The sequence below is a fragment of the Cygnus olor genome, chromosome 6, assembly GCF_009769625.2.
Source record: "Cygnus olor isolate bCygOlo1 chromosome 6, bCygOlo1.pri.v2, whole genome shotgun sequence".
NCBI classification, from domain to species: Eukaryota; Metazoa; Chordata; class Aves; order Anseriformes; family Anatidae; genus Cygnus; species Cygnus olor.
Window position 1 is genome coordinate 34,178,038 of NC_049174.1, and position 15,321 is coordinate 34,193,358.

At 44.2% G+C, this 15,321-nt stretch overlaps 1 long non-coding RNA gene across 1 annotated transcript; it reads left to right on the forward strand.

Annotated features, from left to right (window-relative positions):
* The first annotated feature begins 6,927 nt into the window (after window positions 1–6,927).
* On the forward strand, window positions 6,928–14,739 carry LOC121072588. Its single transcript, XR_005821323.1, has 3 exons — window positions 6,928–7,010; window positions 7,425–7,496; window positions 13,518–14,739. It is a non-coding gene; the product is annotated as an uncharacterized LOC121072588 (long non-coding RNA).
* Window positions 14,740–15,321: the final 582 nt, after the last annotated feature.

The following is a 15,321-nucleotide window of genomic DNA, read 5'->3' on the forward strand; positions in this document are numbered from 1 at the left end:
GAAAAAAAAAAGCACCAACAAAAAGGCATGACAATCCAGAGGAAAATATGACATTTACTGTAAATGACAAGTTTGACACAGCATCATTATGCACTATATTAGTGCAGGGTTCTTTATTCTTCACATATTTCAACAATGAGTTTTATAGTGTTTACATTTCGTTCAAAGACTTTAAAACTGGATCATGTATTTTGAGAAACACAAAGAATAATGAGTTGGTGTGTCTGAAGTTATCTGGTTTTTTAAAGTTTCTTCCTTCTTATCCTGTTTTCTAGTCTGGAATATGATTTCACTTCATTTCCACCTACAGGACAGAATAAGGATTGTTAAGAAAAAGCCTAGGTGGTTTCTTAGCTGAAAATATTTTTTAAAAGGTTGAGTAGATAGGTGTTTTGATGAATGGCTAGAGGATTTGATTGTTTAAAAAGTATTTTAAATTAAATAAAACCATGTAGATACATTATGGCCAGTTTAAATTGTTATTCAGTTTAATTAATACAAACTCTGCTTTTGTATTTAAATTTTCTTATCTGAAATATTTATAAATTCTTTTTTTGAATTTAATTACCTGACCTCATTTAATACACATCAAACACAAATACAGTTTGTAGAAGGTCTTGCTTTTTTAAATGTTTCAAAACCACTGAAAAGTTAAATGTTGTAAACATCTGGGAACATTTGGAGAGGGTATGTGTTTATAATAGTACGTGTTGCAAGTAAGAAAGTGCCATCTTGTGGTATTGACTTGTATTTATAAGCAAATAAAATGCTAAAGGGAGTAAGAATATTGCTTCTGGTATGTTGAATTAAATGTGTGTAAACAACATTCATTATTAGTCTTTTACTGTGTCTGGGATTGAATTCTGATTTCAAACAATTCTGGCATGTTTTGTGCTGTAGTGATTAGACGAAGAAATATTGTAGACAAGTACAAGTTGAGAGAGTAATTGCAGATCTGGAGAATGCTTGGTCTTATTTTTAGCTCAATGCTACTTCTTATTTGAATAATTAGAAGGGGAAAAAAGAATTATTACCAGCCTGGCACCTACACGGCCCTTGTCAATGTGCAGTTACCTCACAGCGGTTCATCACAAGAGAAGAGCTTAACTAGGGCAGAAGGCAGTGCCTGTGGCGTTTTGTTGCTATTCAAGTTCATAATTTTAATAGGATGGTTTCTCTGAAAATACAATGGTGTTGTAGATAGCTTTACCTCCCCAGGTCAGGCAGGATGTCACCTGCTCAGCGTTTATCCCACAGCATCAAGCCGTGGTGATGCTGTGTCTGCAAAGCAAGGTCAGGAACATGCTTTCCTTTTCCCAGAGAAAAAATCTTGATGAAATTGAGAAGGAAAATTGTCTCAGTTGTTGAGAACCCAGTTTCCTGTTGAAGATGTTTGGCTGGCCCTGCTTTCTACCTTAGAGATGTAACTGTTCATGGTATAAACAACAGGATTCGATGTTTCTCAATAACATTGGGGGCCTATATCTTTTTTAACAGTGTCCTATACTGAACCTTTGAGTTACATATGTGAAGTAAGAGTTACAAAAGGAATGATAACCCCATGCTATTAGGAAGAATACTGCCAGACCTTAATATATTTTATCTATGGGTTATGATGTGAGAAGAATGGTATCCTGTGAATCATGATGGAATAAACTCAATTAAGCAAGCCGCTCAAAAATATATTGGAGTGAGAAAGTTGGTGTAATAATAACAAACCATGGCAGCTGCAACCTGTGGCCATTGCCCTTAATATCAGTGTAAATCACAGTCCAAACCAAGATGCTTTCGTCTTTCCCTGGGCAAGCCCAAGAACTGAAAGCATTGCTTTACTTGCAGAACCGCCGGTGTGCAGTTATACGTGCTTTCTATTTTTAATCCCGAGTGAGCAGTATCCATTGGAGTGATATGGTCCAAAATGTTATCCCTCCGAATGGAAGATACAGATAAATCATAATTTTGGCTTCCCAGCATCTCACCTGAACAACTTTCTGTGCCACAGTAATGTCCAGTGCAGGAGACATCAGCTGAATAGTAAGCTGCCTGGCAGAGACGAGGAGCTCTAGGTGTGGGATTGCCACGTGCATGTTTACACCGAGTACATGGCTCTGGGTTTGTGCAGCAGTTCGGTGGCTTTCATGCAGCCCGTGCTGCAGCACCTTCTGAGCAGAGCCCCAGGGGGCTTGGAGAGGCAATGTTTTATGGCTGGGTGCTGGCTGGGCAGGGTGCTGGTGCGACGTCTTCTGCGGAGCTGTGGAAGTTCAGCAAAGCCCTTCAGGGAACAAACCTGCCTGTTTGGCTTTGTAGTTAGAGAAAGTGGAGGGGAAAGCTTGTTAAGCTGCCATGAGAAGGCTGCTGCCGGCCTCACATTGTCTGCCGTGCGTGCACGAGCCCTGTGTCCGCTCGTGGTCTGGCTCAGGCAGCACGGTGATGCAAATGTCACGATGTAATTGCATGTGTTTGAGAATTTGGGATTGATTTAAGCTGTGAAATTGAACTACGGAACTCATGGCCCTGCAGGATCAATGAGGCTGAGAATGCAGTGTAATTCAGAAAAAGGAATTGGTTATTTTGACAGATACCAAGATGACTGCTGTTTGTAAGAGCCCTGGATAAAGGTGCTGAGAGGGATGCCCAGCTGTCTGTGAAAGCAAGGTGAGTCAATTCCTTTCAGAATCCAAAATGAGTCATGATGTGGAAGAAGTATTACTCCCAGTTCCTACCTATTTGAGGTTTCAAACTTTATGCTGAAGGAGCTGGTGCTGACCACAGCCAAAGACAGGAGAGAGATCTTGGTCCAGTGCGGGGAGGTAACTCCTGTGCCCTCAGCTAGGTTGTCCCAGTAAGACATTTAGGTGACTGTGAGTAAGAGCAGTGGAGGGTCAGGCGTTTGCCAAATGCCCTGGCAATCTGTCCTGGAAGATAATGACAAAATAATGAAGGAGTATTCACATTGTCATATTTTGTTTCGAGGCTGCCAGGTGTTTATTACCGCTGTAAAGCACGCAATTTTTTTTCAAAGCCTTTGAAATCTGTATTCCGTGGGATTGTCTCTCCTCCACTCAGAGACTCCTGTATCACACAGCAGTACAACAAAATAGCAGCAAGCAAAGTAAGACTCCAGAAGACAAATTACCAAGAAGTATTGAAGTGCTGCACACCTGAATAATTCCTGCATAATTTCAGTTATGCTCACAGATGGGATATTTGCATGCACAGGTACCACATCTATAGATAGCCTCGCACCTCAACACTTTGAACATCTGGGCTTTTGTATGCAGAAATATCCTGAAGGCCTGACGTTCCTGTCAGCAGGGTTGGAGCCCAGCTCTGCTCCTCTCCCCTCCAGCAGCCACACAAGAAGCATCACTGAGCATTTAGCTTCAGATGCCATAGTCAAGAGCAAAGGCTGTGGTTTCCTTTGCTCTGGAAGCAGAGTAGTGTAAAAATTCCTATCAGCCACTGTAGATAAGGACTTGTAAATTAATTTGTGCTTGCATTCATATGTCTCTAAGAACAGCCTAATTGCATAGCATTCTCTGTTTACATGCACTTACGTTCATGGCCAGTTTCCTAAGGAAACGAAGAGGACATCTTTCTTGAAAAAAAAAAAAAAGAAATCTGTTGAGAGTTTCCATTTTGGATTAGCCCTCATAAAGCGTGAAGTTGTCATTAGAGATCAGATCATTTGCTGCTAACATGGCATAGCTGGTTTCTTGAAAGACTTTTTTTTTTTTTTTCTAAACACACAACCTAATTTGCACTTATGAATGGAAGAAGAGATGTAGTTTAAATATAATTTCAGGGCTTGTTTTCTACTGGGAAGTAGTAACACAGAAAATGGCTCAGGACACCTGATGTATTAATGTGCCTCAGGACAGTTTTAAAATGTGTCTGGTTTAAAATGTGATGTAAATGAATTGACTTCCACACCTTATGGCTGTGACATGTTCCTGTCCTGGACAGGAGCTTGATTTATATTATCTTTATGAAGATGTATCTGTGCGCGTGCCATTATGTGCCATCAGTATGCATGCGTTATTTGGCTCCTGGAGCCACGACCTGGCAGAAACTCGGTTCCTGTCATTTAACTGCTGACATGACTTGTGCCACCGGCCACGCTGCTGAGCTGTTGCAATGTGATACAACCTGTGATTACAATGGGTTGTGCCTCCTGCTTCTCTCAGACGTGAGAGCTGAAGAAACCTCAGGTGGTCATTGTGGATCTGCTCCATGGGTGGAGGTGGGCGCTTCCCCAGGCGTTGGTGGAGCTGCAACGATGGGATGTGACATGTCTGGGGGTTGCCACCAGCCTAGAAAGTTGTGTAGCTGTGAGGCTGCCTTAAAAGAGACTGCCTTTATTATTTCTTTATTATCTATTATCCCTTTATTATCCCTCAGGGGACCTAGGACTAGAAACACGAGTGCAACCTGCCCTGCACTGGTGTCACCACAAACACGAGTGGCTGCCCTGCGTCTCTTGTGTGAAGAGGGTAAGCAAGCACAGGATGTCCTGATGCCTGCTCATTGGCCTTAATGTTGTAAAGATGAGGAGGAATTTACCTGAACTATTATTAAATGAACGGAATCATGTGCAGTCACTTCTTGTTCCTTACTGGTAGAAATAAATGAAAGAAGCTCCTCACTGTGAAGTGTAAGGGCACAGGACTCCACCACCCCTTGAAATGGTGTAGTGTTTGGCTATGTTTGGTGATGTGGTTACATTTACACCTGAGGAGAAAAGAATAGCCTTGAATGAATAGTTAGAATGGTAATTGTAGGTGCAGGATGCTTTCTGCATGGATTTTTAGTACATACCCTTATATCTTCCAATCTGATACAGTTTGTCCATACTTTAAAATGTAAACAACTTTCATTGGTCACACATGAAATGTCTCAGAAAAGAATCCAGAAACCCCATATTTGCACTTGCTGGTAATTATGTTCATTTGCTTTGATTACATGGTTTGTTACAATAGCATATAGAATGGACTCTAGACAGATACACGGGTTAAAGCAATTTATGGGATTTATCCTGTCGGCAAAGAGATGTTTTGATGGAATGAAAAATCAGATTCAATTTCCTCTGATAAGGAAGAATGTTAATTTCCTCCTCTGCTTTATGAAAGTTCACCTGCATGTTATGAATATTGTGGTTGTTACATGCCAATATGACATTTGGAAAAAACTCTTCAAACATAATAACAGTGAAGAATCTTTCAACAGTCCGTGGATGAAGTGGAGCACCCAGCATTAATTTTGCAGCTGAGGAAGATGGCAGTTATATTTTTTTGAGGCAATCTGGCTTCCAGCCCATGTGACCAGGCTTCAAGTGGCTTTTCTGCAGAAGTGTCAGGTGTGGGTGCAGCCCAGAGCTCCTGCTTCCAGGCTGCTGCCTCTGCCCCGTAATCACACAACTATGCAGCAGCAGGATTAGACCAGGGAACAATGCGATATTTCCTCTCCATCACAACAAGCCTTTGGGAACTCCCTTCTGAAACTCTCACTGAGCAGGCAGTGACGTGCAGGTAGTGTCACTCCTCTGACACTGTTGTAACATCAGGCCAAAACCTACTTGGAGATGGAGGGATGTATCTGATCCAGAGTCAATACACGACGCCTGTTGATGTTACATGGAGATGATCACATCAGTTTTAAGCTATTACCTGTTGCTTCCTTTGTTTTCCACCTTTGTGTCCTTTGCAAATATGAATTCATCGATGCAAAACCACCTCATTTGGGAAAGTATGTGATTTACTTACACCAAGTGTGCCACAAGAAATGTGGTTTGCAGCTGCTCTCCTGCAGCAGAAGGGTTAAGCTTCTTGGCTTACATATATTGGGTAGAGCAAGTGTATGCAAATTTATTTAGTTGGAGTAGTTAGGGTCCTCCACCTGAGGACAGAAGTACAGGTGGTTTCAATTCTGAGAAACAACAGAGATTTAAATCTAGTTTATCATCTTTCATGCTTTGAGAAAAAAAACAATGCAAGAGGTTCACAGTGGCAGCTGACATCTTGTCCTCAGGTAAGCGAGCCGAAGGAGGACTTTGCAGGAGAGATTTCACTGTGAGAGTGTTGTTTCTTCCACCGCACACTAAGTGGGACTGTGGGAGTTGCAGCACAGCCAAAGCACCAGTGACTACTTGTGTTTCAGCTGCTGTAGCTGAACAGCTTGTTTTAGGAGGTGTAAGAAGCACATTTGCTGAAACCCAGGCAGTGTGTCTGTGCTGTCTCTCCCATGACAGACGCGGTGAGGGACTGCAAGACAAAGTCACAGCAGAGATGGGTCAGGCCAGAGAAACTTACAGGTATGTGGTGTGTTCTCTAACCACCATGTCTGAATTGGGCAAAACACTTCATCTTGCAGAGTCTGGCAGTCTGAGAGTGGAGACAACACGATTTTATATCTCAGCCCCAGTTCTAGATCTGGTTTCTATTGCAATGGACTCAGCAGAGGAGCATCAGAGATAGGTATTTGTGTAAGCTCTACCCCATGACCAACTCCCACTCTATGGGGCAGAAACAATGACATTTAGGCAGGTTTCTCATTGCTCAGAGGCACCACAAGGTTGCTAGTTCTTCTCTAGTGGTGACTGGTGGAAAATGTTACACTCATACACCTAATGCAATCAGCTGACGGAGGCTATTAAAATTTGGATTGAGATGAAAAGCTATAATGCAGATGTGTCACATCACGGTTGCGTTGTCACTCTATTTCTTTGTCTAATATGGCAGATCCACAGCAATTATTTTTAAATGCGGTCTCTGTCACCACAGAGCACTAACTTGAAATATTTACTATTTTGTTTGCTTCATGCCAAGTGAGATTTCACTCAATTTGTCATTGAAACTGCTGTCCTCTTCTGAGGAAAGAGAGTATATTTACATAAACTGCTCTTCAGTAATTCTGTGTTTTCTACAGGAATAGGTGCTGGCATCATTTCACAATCTCATCAAGCTTTGTCCACAAAAATCTGTGCTGATGAGCCCATGGGACCAAAGGCAGATGTAAGGGAAAGGAGTACAGATCTGTTCATTGCACTCAGCAGGCTGTAGAAAGGATGATGGGATCAAATTCCCAGTCCTTTGTCACTCCTGTTCATGAAACACAGGTCACTTGTGACCAGAAAAACCCATCCAAAATCCTTCCATTTTGCAAAGTTGTGCAGTATTTTTGAGGTACTGGCAGAACACTGTTTAGAAATGAATGGCTGCTAAGATAAGCCTGCTGGATCCCATCTACAGCACCCACTTCACACGGCTGTGATTTGCTTTCTATAGAAATCATAAGACTTGCTGAACTGGCAACCCCTCTCACAAATCATTAGGGCTGACTCTCCCAAATAATGAACATTTTGAGGATTTTTCCATATAATGTTAGTGCTTTTACTGCTCATCACCTTATTTCCATCACCATGACAGCCAGGAAAATACAACTCTAAAACCCGGAGAGCCATCAGTCTCATGCAATTGTGTGAACTGAAGAAACGGAAGGTAGGGAAAAATAAAAGCCCAATGCTGTAATATTTGAAATGAAGTGAGGAGTGTCACAGATGCAGAATGAGCAGCCCAGGGCTTGGCTGGATTCAACTCTCCCTTTCACTATGGAAATCGTCCGGCTCTATTTCATGGGTGTGATGGGGTTGTGGTGTGGCTTTTCTGGTCCTGCTGGCAGGACCGCATTAAAATCTAACCAAAACAGAAAAGAAAAGCGTGTCCCAAGTTTGAGGATAAACCCCACTGCTGCTGAGGACCAGGGGGCTGATGTGCTAACAGCAATATGCGAGCCAGTGCAGGGGACTTTGGGAAAGAAATCTCCCTATTACGATTCTGTCAGTGCTCAGAGCTGCTGCTCTGTGCAGTCAAGTACATCCTGTGTTTTGTATTTTGTTAATATTAGACACTTTGTCTGGCCTCTTCTGCTGTTTGCTTTGTTTCTATTAATTATCTTTGATTTTCTTTTGCTTCTTTATCAGCTTTGATTACTTTGTCTGTGAAACTTCAGATCAGCTTTCGAAAGCCAAGCAAAATGTAAAGTGGAGCTTTTTTCTCCCTTGCTGACACCGAGACAATGAATATGGATCAGAATTTTCATTTCCTTTTTTTACCACATCCATTTGCTTGATAGAACAAGCTTGCCAGGCTAGCCTTTCTTTGATAAACCTAATAAGGAAAAAGTGCTTTCCAACTCCATATTATTTTATGCCTTGTTTGTGACTTCAGCATCCTTTATACAGGTTTAAAGACAATTTATGCTTTATTGCCCTTGAGTCATTTTGTGAGAGCACTTGTGTTTTTCCCAACATAAAAACGTCCCCCCATAACGTGATGCATATTAAATAAGCGCTTGAATGAAGATGCAGCGGGGCGCGCCCAGGCCCGGCAGCTCCATTTCCCGAAATGTCGGTGCTGCTCGGTTGTGGGTGCAGGGCCTGGCCTCTGAATTACTTCATCAAATGGCCAATTTCACAAATGGACCTAGATGGGAAACCTCTTCAGGGGGAGCACATCCCGCCTGCATGGGGAGTGCACTTTGCTTCCCGGCTGGAAGCCAGCACTGACTCACAGCAGCCGGAGCAGGGCTGGCCCGAGGTCCCAAAATCTGGGAAACCTCGTGGCAGTTCCAGTGCTCTGTCAGGACAGCAAGCTAGTGCTGGCCAACTGTGCTCTGGAAGGATTTCAGGAGGGTGAAACCTTCTCTCAGCCTTGCCTCATAGGCGGATTACATTTGTTCCCTCCCAAATACTGGATATTTTTAAACTTTAAGAGAACAGTTTCACTTTTGAGGTTAAAAGGTGGCAAATTAAATGCCCCCAGGGGCTCCCTGCAGCGCAGGGGTGGGCACCGTTGCTCTCCTGTACCCACGCTCAGCTTCTTCCCCAGCAGAGCACGGGCGCAGGCCCAGCACCGACACGAGTCACAAAATGGCTGACCATGGCGCAGTGTGGGGGTGGTCTGCCTGGGCCGCAGCCAGTAATGGTGGCGGTGGTGGTGCGGGTTGGGTTTGTTGTTCTTCTGCTGCTGGTGTTTCTCCGCCCAGTGTGCTTCGTGAGTCCGTATTGCATTTGTTTCTGTTCCATTTGGTCACTGATGGAAAAGTGGCTGTGCTAATAGAGTGCAATGTGGGTGCCCTGATTGAGTCAAACTCTCTCTCTTACGGTAACTGCTTTTCCACATGGGAGGTATTTATTTTCAGAGGACAGAAAAATGACTGCATCTGCACTATGCCTATAAATACACAGGGGACAATCAGATTAATTATCACTTGCTTTGGTAAAAATGGCCGTGTAAAGGTGCAGAACAAATACCATAAATCTACCCAAGATTATGTTAACTAACTTATTTTCCCTACTGAAATAAAAACAAAACAAAACAAAACAAAACTCTCCCATACTTGCATTGGGTAGGGAAGATCTACAAAATTATTAAGCAATGGTAGATTTGATAAGCTAATATGAGTATTAAGACAACATGAGTGTAAGACTGTTCACCAAAATAGGATATTTTTAGTATTTAAAAAGTACTTTAGTATTAAAAAAGTACAAATTGAGTAAAGCTGTGTTCCCCCTCTAGGCCCTGACTTTGGGGTGCCCACGAAGGCACAGCACAGCCCCAAACACAGCATTCATTGTGTTCAAGTCATGGCTGTAGGAACAGAGCGCTCACATATCTCATCACAAAACCAAAGGACTGTGGTGAAACAGCTCCCACCTCTAATTTTCCCCACCGGTAAGTGCTTGTAGAGGTGTTTTGCAACCTTGCCGTGATGGCAATAAGCCTTTATCTGAACAAATTGATCCTGAGACACCGGAGTTTGTACCTTGTTTGCTGCCGCCTTGCCTGCTGTTTCTATCCTGGCTCCAAGCAGGTACAAATAATGAATTAACTGCTGGATAAGCCCCGTGGTCCCCTGAGCAATTATTCTGGCTTCTACCATAGCAGACTCAATTTGTCCTGCAATAAGTACAATTTTCTGAGAAGTTAGTTCTGGTTCAGGCACTAATGATCCACATCTGTGCAGCACAGTTGTTTTTTGGGGGAACCAGTTGTGAGCCAAGCTGTCAAGAAGAGACGTACATTGGCATGCAAAAAAGCACGCTGCTCAGTGCTGTGGTCCTTCAGGGGATGCAAATACACTCACCGCTCCGTGTGGTATTAGGTCAATTAGCAGAGAGAAGAGTGGTGTAAAGCATGCAGTGGTCTTCACCACACGGGCAGTGTGTTAGCAAGCCTTGCTTCACAGTCTCAGGTACATTGGCACTGGCAATTAGACAAGAATTTTGATCTCAAACATGTAAAATCTGTTTGCAGAAAGTACTCCGGGATGGAAATGCAGGTGCTGGTTAGCAATGTTATTTCATACAGCTGCTCATTAATTCTGGGCAGGAAGTGTCGTTGTATGGTAAGAAAGAGCACTGCCAAATTACGTGTTTGAGTAGCAGCAGAGGGGACTGTCACCACCTCCAGCGGGATGAGTAAGCTGGGTGGTGATGGGGAGCCATCGGGCAAGAGATGCTGGGTGCTTGAGGCTTTTCTCTATTTGGTTTATCTTCAAGGTGCTCAAACATGGTGTAAAACAGGACATGATTTCCTTACTTTGCTGTTCTAGCAAGGTTTGTAAGAGTTTCCGTACCAGCTTCATCATTGTAATCAAAGTTTCATTCTTTGCATCATATTCTGCTGAGTCAAAATTGCCTGGCCCAGTAAAACATCTGTAAACAATGGTAACTCTACACAGAAATGGTGTTAATCAGTTGTGAAACCTCTGCTGCATCTCCAGAGTGCTACAGGTGCTTTGAGCGCACACATTCTGCACACAAATAACCTCCCTGCGTCACGCCTGTGTCCGAAATGCAAAGTCCACTGCTGAGAAGGTTTGGCAGTGAGGCTTTATGGTATTGTGCCCAATCTGTAAGTAGATGCAAAATCACGGACAGCATTATATCCTGTTTACTCATTTTGAATGTATTATTAAGTGTTTATTGGTACCAAAAGGGCATAATTAAATAGCATGCCAGCTGCAGATGAACACTGTATTGATGATAGCTCATGATACAGGAGACGAGTGAATTTTATTAACTTCATCATTTCCAATCCTCAGCATTGTAAAGAACTCAGACATTTTCTATTACAGTTGCAGATCTACCTTAACATCACTAAAGCAATCATAGGCATAAACTGAAAAATAATTAAAGGCCTGATGACAACTTGATAACACTGGATAATTAAAGTGTTGGTAACAAAACCTGAATTTTAATTTTTCTCATTATACCTGATACTAGAAATTGAGATGGAAAACATTTTCACTATAGGAAAGCTCACCCATGTATGTATTACTTAAGGAGGAGCAGGTGCCAGAGCCGAGCACTGATTTTCCTGAGACGTTTGGTGCTGGTCCTGCCATGCTCTGTCACACCTTTCTGGGTTCTTCCCCACCTCCCAGCTCAGTGGTCATGCCCCTGCTGCAGGAATTAGCTCAAAAACTGCTTGGGGAAAAGGAAATGAGGTTTTGAGGCTGGGTGGGAGAGCAAGGATATGGAGAGGGGGCCAGGACATCATGGCTTGTTGTTGCATCGGTGCCCACAAAGGCAATTTTTGCCTCTAATAAGTATATATGATATTAATAGTTTGACGTTGCTTCAAAGACATGTTTAATCAACATTGCTGAAGTCTCTAAGCTGTACTATGAGTACAAAGAGCACCAGAGAGTGAGCGCAGAAGACCATTTTGGCTCTGGTTGCATGCTTAGTGTTAGGACTGGCAGTGAGTGCCTCTTCAACTCTGTTCTCTCTTCCACTTCTGATCCTTTGTAGGTTATCTTAATATCCTCTGTATCCTTGCCACCTCATTTGGAAGCTCTTTAAGTCAGTCTTTTCAGTCTTTACTTGGGATTCCAGTGAAAATCAAATTGTAAGTAGCAAACAGAAACAGGAGGAGTTTTGGTAGGACTGGGACATAGGCAATGTCTGGGGAATGGATATCTGTCTGCCTTCCCAAAGAGCAGTAAATCTTGAGATGAAATAAAGCACAAATACCCCAGAAAACACAGACTCTGCTCCCAGAAACCAATAATCCCAGGTAGTAAAAGGGGAGCCATCAGGAGGCAGAGAGGAAAAGAAAAAGTATTTTGCCAGGGGCTTGCAGCTCCTGTGCTGCAGGGATATTCTCCAGGAAGCCTACTCCCACAATTTTAAGTTTCTCAGACATTTCTGTAATTCACGCAGTCTCTCCCAAGGAGCTGTGGGGAGCTTGGCCCCAGGAGGAGCAGCGGTTGTTGGGGCGCATCCTGCACACCGCCCATTTTGGGACCACAGCTCTTGCTGTGGTGCAGAGCCAAGGGCAGGATTACGGTGCATTAAGGCAGGAGCTTCCACCCAGTTTGGCTGTGCTGCCTCTGCCAGAACCGAGCAGCAGAGCGGCAGATTGTAAAGGGACTCAGGGCCCTGCAACTCTATCAGTTTTGATCAATTTTTCAGCCGAGTTAGTAATACACCGGAGAGCGTGTCAACCTGCTTTATGGAGGTCTGCAAGTGCCTACCATGGCTAATCCATAACGCTCAAATGGTTTCCTGGAAAACAGACATTTTGTTGTCACCATGAGGAGACTGCTAAGCAGCGCGGGGGGGAAATACAGAGGAAAACCATGTGGCTGCTGCAGTCCCTGCTGGAGCTGCAGATAGCTCCAGGCAGGACTCGCCTGCAGCACCCAAGGGACGGGCTGGGGGCAGCATGGGGCAGTGGGGAGCCCCAAAAAAGCAGCAGCACTTCTCTTTCTCTTTAATGGAACCTAGCAATCAATTTTTAGCAGTTCATGGAGAAGCAATTTGAAACACAAAGCAGTTTTCCTCTCCTGCCCCCCAGTTCTGAAATCATGGCTTGCTATGAACTGATGGCTTTATCTGCGTGCTTGAGGCATAGTGAGTGAGAAGGACAGTTCGTCACTTAAATATGCGAATGCTTCTCCCGGTCTTCTAGATTTATCATTCTGATACGAGATTATTTTGCTTTTAGGGTACTTACCAAAGCCTTTTCTCTCAGACTCCCTGTTGGAGCTGATTTTTCAGCCCAAGGCACTCTGACTCCCCTTCCCCTTTCCCTACTCACCAGCTGCTGAAAGCTTTCATGAAATTGCCTTTAAATGAACCCGTGCCTGGACTTCTTTCAAAGCATCCGGGTGACTCCTGAGGTCCCTTCCAACATGAGCTTTTCTATGGTCCCAGGATTCTACGAGTCATCTTTAGGGTGCCCCATCATACCCCAGAGGCTGGAAATTAACCATTAAAAACATGCTAGGAGAGCTTTTTCCCATTCACCTGACTCTGGGAGCTGGGAATTAACGAGAGCACCAACATCCCGATGCTGGGTGCTCAGTGCAGCAGCCCAAGGCCAGGGCTGGTGCATGTAGGGGCCCTCGTGCACTGCGTGTCCCTGTATCCCATGTGCCCTACAGACCAGGGCTGACCCTGCCTGTGCCACTGCCAAACCAGTCTTTTTGATCGTGTTTCTTATTCATAGGGCAAATGCCAGTCTCATAGGAGGAGGAAAAAAATTGCCTGGAGATTTGATTGCTGAGCCTGAGGAAAATTTCCTGACTTTTTTTCCATGGTAAATGTTCCGAACTATGGCCATTTTCAGAGATTACCTCTTTCCTGACAACCCTTTTTTTTCCCCACTGTGTTCAATATAAAGTACTTTTCCTTTCCACAGCCTATAAAAGATGGCTAATCCGCAAACTGAAAGCCAAGTCCTTTGCCCTTCCCGGTGCTGAGCCGTGACGCAGAGAAAAATACTCTGCCAGCAGTAATCGCGTCGCAACTGTTGCCTGCGGCCTGCTTTACGCAGGATGGCAAGTCAGCAAGTGATATGTTTCCAAATGACCTCTGTCAGTGCCTAAAAAGAAAAAGCAAAGACCACAGCAGCCCGCTTTACTGGGAAAGGCCGCCTCAAGCACTACCAAGGGAGAGCCGAGGGGAAGAGGAAGAGCAGAAAAGTGTCCTTGCATCACCATCTAGTGGCTGCAGGTCGCTGTGTTTGGTAAAATAAATCCAGCGCCCACAGGTCCTTTTGTGGGGACATTTTCTCCCCTGCCTGTTAATGCCTTGCAACCTGCCAAGTGACGGAGAAGCACATTGCTATACCTGTGTCAGAAATGCTGGGCTGAGACAAAGCTCCTAGATGCGTTGTATTTCTGTGATACAGCTATAAATGCTCCAACTTCCCATAAAAGTACCTTTTTTTCAGGCTCACTTGAACCAGAAACCCTGCTCAAGGAGTGTTTCTCAAGGCTCAGTCTCCACGGCCTTACCTTTCGCACAGCTGACTTTGAAGCAGGGCCAAGAGCTCTTCCATTGGCAAGCCTTTACACTTCTGTACACAGGTGTTTGAAAATGCCCTGCTTTGGAGCACTGCATGTCAGATGTGTTGAATGCTGCCGATGAAGTGCTGTGAGCAGGTCCCAGCCCTTCCCCGGTCTCCAGCTGCTCGGGGCTGGCAGCAGCACAAGTACAGCCGTGGAAATTGAAATTCTGAGCGTATTTTCCCCGTTGAAGACCTGTGAGCTACTGAGGGTAAAAGGCACACTTCACCATGACTGTCTCTGCTCTCAGAGATATATTTTTTAAATGCTTTATGGTCTGTAGAGCAAAAGCTGGTCTTCACCTTGAATCAAATATCCTTTTTGGAGGCGGTCACATTAGACTCCCCCTCTGCCCTCACCTTAGCTCTATAATTACAGCTACATGAGATATGACCTCTAGTCAAATAGTCTGAAAAAAGGTTTTTTAAAAGCTCTGGAAGAACTGCACCAGCAGCCAGAATTTAATGAAAAGGCAGAAAGGGCTGTGTTAGAAAAAAAATTGATCTCCAGACCTAGAAGCTTCAGTTTTGGGGGAGATAGATTGAAATGAAATGCCACTGGGGCCGGCGCTTCTCCGAAGTAAGCCCCAGCGGCTGCCTGCAGAATGGATGGGTTTGTTTTCCTCCAGAAAAGGGGCACTCTCTGGAAGGAGTGCCCTGAGGCTCCCTCTGCAAAAACCAGGGCAGGCACAAGGGTGTCTCCTCTTCCCATCCAGCATGGGCACATGCTGCTGGTCTCCCAGTACAATGCTCCCTGCCTCTTCTGTAAACATCACGCAGGTGGTCACCACTGCAGTGCAGGGACCAGGACATGCTGCTGCAGTGTGTTAAAATATATAATGGGGATTTACCCCATCCAGGTTTTTTTTCACGCAAATGAGAGAAACAATGTAAATTGAGAAGATGTTTTTAATATCCAGAGCAACCAACAAGGGCATTGAGATATATTTGTGTTTCCTTGAAC